Here is a 5,776-nt window from a genome sequence, read left to right on the forward strand (position 1 = left end):
AGGGAGGGAGAGAGAGCAGGGGAGAGAAGGGAAGGAGGTAGGAGGAAGAGAGAAAAGAGAGAGGGAGGGAGAAGGTGAGAGAGAAAGAGGGAAGGGAGGAAAAGACGGAGGGAGGCGGGAGAGGAGGGGAGCGGAGGGGAGCGAAGGGGGGAGGGAGAGAGAGAGAGAGAGAGAGAGAGAGAGAGAGAGAGAGAGAGAGAGAGAGAGAGAGAGAGAGAGAGAGAGATAGACGGCGGTGCGGCAGAGTTGCGTCAGCGCTGCGGAGGAGGGAGCGAGCCGTTGACATCGCCCATCCGGGCCGCAGCAGAGAACCAGGGGGTCTCCGCTAGCCTAAGGTGAAGCTAGGCGTCGCCTCCCGCCGTCTTGGACGTGGATCTCGGGTCTGCCACGGCTTCTCGGAGCCACCCAGGTATGAAATGTCACCAAATAAGCTAATGATTCGTGTAGAGCTGAGCTTGGTACCCAGTTCATCCCAGATGCTGTTCCTCCTATGACAGCGCAGGCAGCTCGGATGATCCATCAAAATAAACAGCCGGAGGGGAAAGAGCTGGAGTCGTGGACCTTACTCCAGCCTAGTCCAGCCCCGAGCCCGCGGAAGCAGCAGAGGAAGATGCTGATGTCGCTGCCCACGCTGACAGTCCTAGTGCCTCTCATCTCTCTGGCTGGCCTGATCTACTCGGCCTCCGTGGATGAGAATTTCCCTCATGGCTGCACCAGTACGACCAGCCTGTGCTTTTACAGTCTTCTCCTGCCGATTATCCTGCCGCTTTGCGTGATCCTCTACCTCTGGACCTGGACACAGAATTAATGCAATCCGAGCCTCCCACCCCCATCCCACCCCACCTCCCCGAGAGCATTTACATAGCAGGGCCTGTTGTCTACATTTAAACAAGAAAACGATCTCTTATTTCATTCCACTTAACTCTTAATAGACTGGAATGATCTCTTTTTCATTCTTCTAGGGAACTAAGGTTTTCATCCCTCTCAGATTCAGGAGTAAGGATCGTTCAAACGCGCTCATTTTCATCCTGCCTTCTTGTTCCCGAGCTGGGGGTGGGGGGCGATGGGGGGTGGGGGCGGGGAGTCCCGACTTACTCTTTTCTTTAAAATATTCACCTGTACCTTGATCTGTGGAAGTGCTTGATTTTTAGTTCTGATTATACTCCACTTAAAGTTAAATAGATTTGCCAAAAGGTTTTTTGATTATTTTCGTTCCTAGGCCTTTGCAATGGAAGAAAATTATAAAGATAAATCTTTTCAAAGACCCTATACCAAATAATTTACTCGTTTAAATAGTTTCAGATGAATTTATTTGGATTAGCATTCATGCAAAATCTTACAATAAAATGGAAACTGATGTGTGTAGAAGAAAAAAAAAAACAGAGGAGGCGGGAGAAATTAGAGGTGATGTACCCTGGCACAAGGCAGACCTGAAATTCAATTAAAACAGGATGTTCCTAAAAGTAGAAGCATTCCAAATTCACCTCAGTTTTGATTCCCAAAGAGCAGGAATATCAAACTTGTGATTTTTCACCATACACTAAAAGGTTTGCCAGAGATTAGAATCTCCAGTATGGGCCCTAAGAAAAGCCTTGTAGAGGAGCCTTGTTTTAGGAAAGCCTTGTAAAGAGTTGACAGAAATTTGAGACCTCATTGAGAACAGGAAAGCTGATAGGCCTGTAAAGATGTGACGTTCCTTTGGAGGAATGCTTATTTCTTCCCCAAGAACTTAGTGCTTAGATTTCTAACCATTTCTAAGCTTGATGTTGAAGATTCGTTTCTTATGGATGTTTAAAAGTAGCTGGAATAATTTTTTGAACTTTGAAATTGAGCTATTTTAAGTACAGATTTGTATTAGGCTTAATAAATTAATTAGGGAAAATTGTTATTTACAGCATGGCTGATCTGTGCTCTGAACAGACACTATTGGAGCCAGAGTTTTGTAGTTCATTCTGAGAGTTAAAGTGAGAATGGCTCAGTCTGGCTTGTCTCTGAATGCCACAAGGATAAAAGGCAAAATTGTGAAAGTATTGGAAAAATCATTTGGAGATGCATTCAACTGGATCAGTGCTTTGGGGATAAGTTTTGTTTTGTGTTTTATGCTCTAAGTTCATAATATTGTTTTATGTTAGTGTTGTGCTGTTGTGTTTCTTGCATTGTGATTTGATTCTTTGCATTGTCATTAGATTACGTAGAAGCACTGTTGGTTTGTGGAATGGTTTCCAGGGTGTGATACATTTGTATCCTTAGGAGGTTTGCTCATCTCTTCATCACAATGCTTGATTTTATGACTTTAAGCTATCACTTATTAGCAAGTCCTGTCTAGAAGGCAGATTGCTCTTCTGGTTAAAAATGGTCTTAAATGTATCTTCTGGGTTGTCAAAGTTAAAATGCTACCTTGGGAAGACTCACTGTGAGAAGTTCTATCTACTGGCCAGCCCCTCTGAATCTTCTGTCTTGGTAAGGTTATAAAAGCTCATCAGCTCTGTTACCAAAGAGGATGCAGGAAGGGTTTTGTAAATCCTACCCTGACACTAAAGCTCAGAGAGGAACCAACTCTCTCCACCAAACCATACACTAGGCACACCTCTCCACCTCTCTCTCTCTCTCTCTCTCTCTCTCTCTCTCCCCCACTTCCTCCCCCCCCCACATACACTCTAATGGGGGGATTACTTAAATGTTGGCTTGTAATGTGGTGAATTGTCTGAGTATTGATTATTATGTAATGTATGGAAAATCACCAGATAAAATTGTTACTTAATTGGTATATATCAGTGTTACATCTTTGAGTCCACTTTGGATCAACAGACCCAAGTTTCAAGGATTTTCCTTTTACCATAGGGGTTGATAATCAGTGCATCCAGGCTAACTGTAACCAGGGTCTTTTTGGGTTTGAGTACATTCACTTTATGAGTAAAATCCCCAAATGTGATTATTTTCTAAATTTCTAATTATCTTTTTTTGCATCAAAATGTATTAAACTAGAGGGAACCTAGAAAAGTTTTGGAAAAAAAACTTTGTATGTGCTTAATAAGCACTAAGGATAAATGTTTTTATTGTTGTTTATTGTGAACTTACTGATATTGCTATCAGCTTGAAGAACAACTGTGTCCTGCCCTAAGCTATAAGCAATAGAATTTACTATATGAGATGAAACCTCTGAGGATGATAATTTGATTTCCTCCAATCTGGATATAACTGTTTGAGTGATTGTTAAGCTAGTAATCCACCATCCAAGGAAAATGCCAAGAGCTGCTCAAAAGGAGTGTGATCTCCATGTGTTGCAGGTGGATGTAAATTGTTGGGAAAGTTGAGAGGACAGCCTTATAAAAGTAATGGTAGGACCTTCTTGACTCAGTTTCCCCACTATGCTATTTCCTCTCTGAGCAGGAAAGTTTCCCAGCTGTTAGAATATGAATCCAGCTATCAGACCCTTTGAAGAGTGTGGGAGTTTAATGCACAATTGGCTGTTCCCAAAAGGTATTTTTTACTTTTACCTGAAATCAAGCAAAACTTGTCCTCTTGCCCTCATTATCAATCTATCAATCTGTGACTTTAGACTGACCCCGATGGGACAGTCTTGATGTTGTTTCCATCTTATCCCTCCTTCTGCTTTCATAGTAAATTTCTCTAACCATGGCAAAAGAACTGCAAAGGTTTTATAATGAATCTCATTGTTCCAATCATCAGACTTCTCCGAGTAGATGTAAAAGACCCTATTGCTTGTCTATGCTGTTCTGACTGTGGATATCACTTGTCTCACCTTCCTGACCTAGACCATTATCTCACTGGTTTAATAGTTGTATATTTATGCATAAGATTATGTTTTTAGAGACTCACTTTCTTTCTGTCCAAGTGACCCTTCCCTTTCCCATTCATTACCTGAAGCTAAGATATGAGGTTGCAATATAATCTCCAAAGGGGGAGAAGTGATGAAAGACATATAAAGGCTAGAATTCTTAATGGAGTAGTAAACATTACCCTGAGGAAGGCAGCATGATTAGACTATTTCCGCTGAGGACTGGGACATACGTGATTGGTTTCCAATGTCTCCCAATGGGTGTTAAATATACCAAAAGAGTTCATCTTAGATGCAATTGTACTCGAAGCTTTAGAGCTTCTGCTCTGTTATGCCGGTGAAAACAATGGCAAAAGACTAAATGAAGACAGTGGTCCTAAAACGATATATTTTATATTTGACTCTGGAGGTAAGAACAAGACTGAAAAAGGTGGAGCCTAGAATTGAACCTTCTCCAGAAGGACCTTCTGGAGGTCCAGTATTTGAACAGCCCCAGATGGATTTCATGCAAATGCCTAAAACCAAGAGTATATGTTTAGTAATTGTCCATAAATTCTCAAGTTGGATTGAGGCTTTCATTTGGAAAAATTTCCTAGCAGTTGTTTTAAATAAACTGTCCATTGCTAGTTTTTCCTGTTTGGGGGACATACTTTACAGGTCTGGTCCTCAATGATCTTTTTAAAATGCTTCCTCCAACCTTATAAACATTGTTGTCGATATCGTCTAAAAGTCTTGGGAAAGGTAGAAAGAGCAAATGGTATGTGAAAATTAAAACACAAATGAATTGCAGGTATGCTGGGTCTGATGTTCTTCCTATAGCCTTGATAATTATAAGGTTAATACCATAAGGTTTGCACAGGCTTTCACCTCATGGACTAACTACAGGAAGACAATGTGATTAAGTTTGGTCAGACCTTACTAATTATATTAAGTCATATCACTAGCAGGTATGAGCAGCATTACCCAGGAAACCATCATGGAAGACATTGCCTATTGAAGCCAGGAAAATGAATCTTCTGGAAGAAATACCTCTTCAAATCTGCTCTGGAAACAAGGTAGAAAGGTCCGTCCCAGGAACTGTTACCAATTGATGCTGAAATTGAAAAGTTCAAGGTGTTAATTCATGGATATATGTCTCTCAGGATCAAAATGAACCCCTTGTGGACAGTGGTCCAAGACAGAACCTTTTGACTGAGAATTAGCAGGGGAAAAGAAGCAGACTATTTCACAAAGTAAAGGATTGTATTGTATAACTGGACATTAAGACACATTCTGTGTTCCTTTTAACCTTCCTGACTATACAGTTATGTTTGCTGCGTTTTGTCTCTTAGGATTTCCTTACCCTTTCAGAAGGTTATGTAGGCACCAGATTTAAGACAAAAACTGGAAGCTTAAACTCAGGTCCTCCTTGTTCCAGTTCCTCACAGAATTACTGGTAATAATGTCTTAGTCGGGGCAGCTAGGTGGTGCAGTGAGTACAGCACCAGCCCTGGAGTCAGGAGGACCTGAGTTCAAATCCAGCCTCAGACACTTGACACATTTACTAGCTGTGTGACCTTGGGCAAGTCACTTAACCCCAATTGCCCTGCCCCCCCAAAAAAACTAAAAAAAAATAATGTCTTAGTCTATGTACAGGAGTATCTGGGGTCCCACAGAGAGGTGTGCTACTCTTAAGATCCAGTTCCCCCCAACAATTGTGGGTTCTTTTGCTAAATGTTTATTACTGTTCAAAGCAATTGCTTCAGAAACTTTGAGAGGAAAGACTGAATTTTGAAATTATTCCAAGCCTTCATTCTTGCTTAGATGTTTTGTTTAAGCTGCCTTTTTATTCTTTTCAGATTTATGGCAGTATGACTGATTAATTCATGTTTCCTCCTTAGCCTTGAAGAGAATGTTTTGGATTTTGTAGTATTTGTTCCTCATATATTTTGGCTTCCTATTGCCATAACCCAGTTTGAACTCATATTCCTCTTTGGC

The 5,776-nt window shown here is 41.3% G+C and overlaps 1 long non-coding RNA gene across 1 annotated transcript; it reads left to right on the top strand.

Annotated features, from left to right (window-relative positions):
- The first annotated feature begins 216 nt into the window (after positions 1-216).
- LOC118841023 lies at positions 217-5,057 on the top strand. Its single transcript, XR_005009834.1, has 2 exons — positions 217-409; positions 498-5,057. It is a non-coding gene; the product is annotated as an uncharacterized LOC118841023 (long non-coding RNA).
- Positions 5,058-5,776: the final 719 nt, after the last annotated feature.

Source organism: Trichosurus vulpecula, chromosome 3 (assembly GCF_011100635.1).
Source record: "Trichosurus vulpecula isolate mTriVul1 chromosome 3, mTriVul1.pri, whole genome shotgun sequence".
Classification (NCBI taxonomy): Eukaryota; Metazoa; Chordata; class Mammalia; order Diprotodontia; family Phalangeridae; genus Trichosurus; species Trichosurus vulpecula.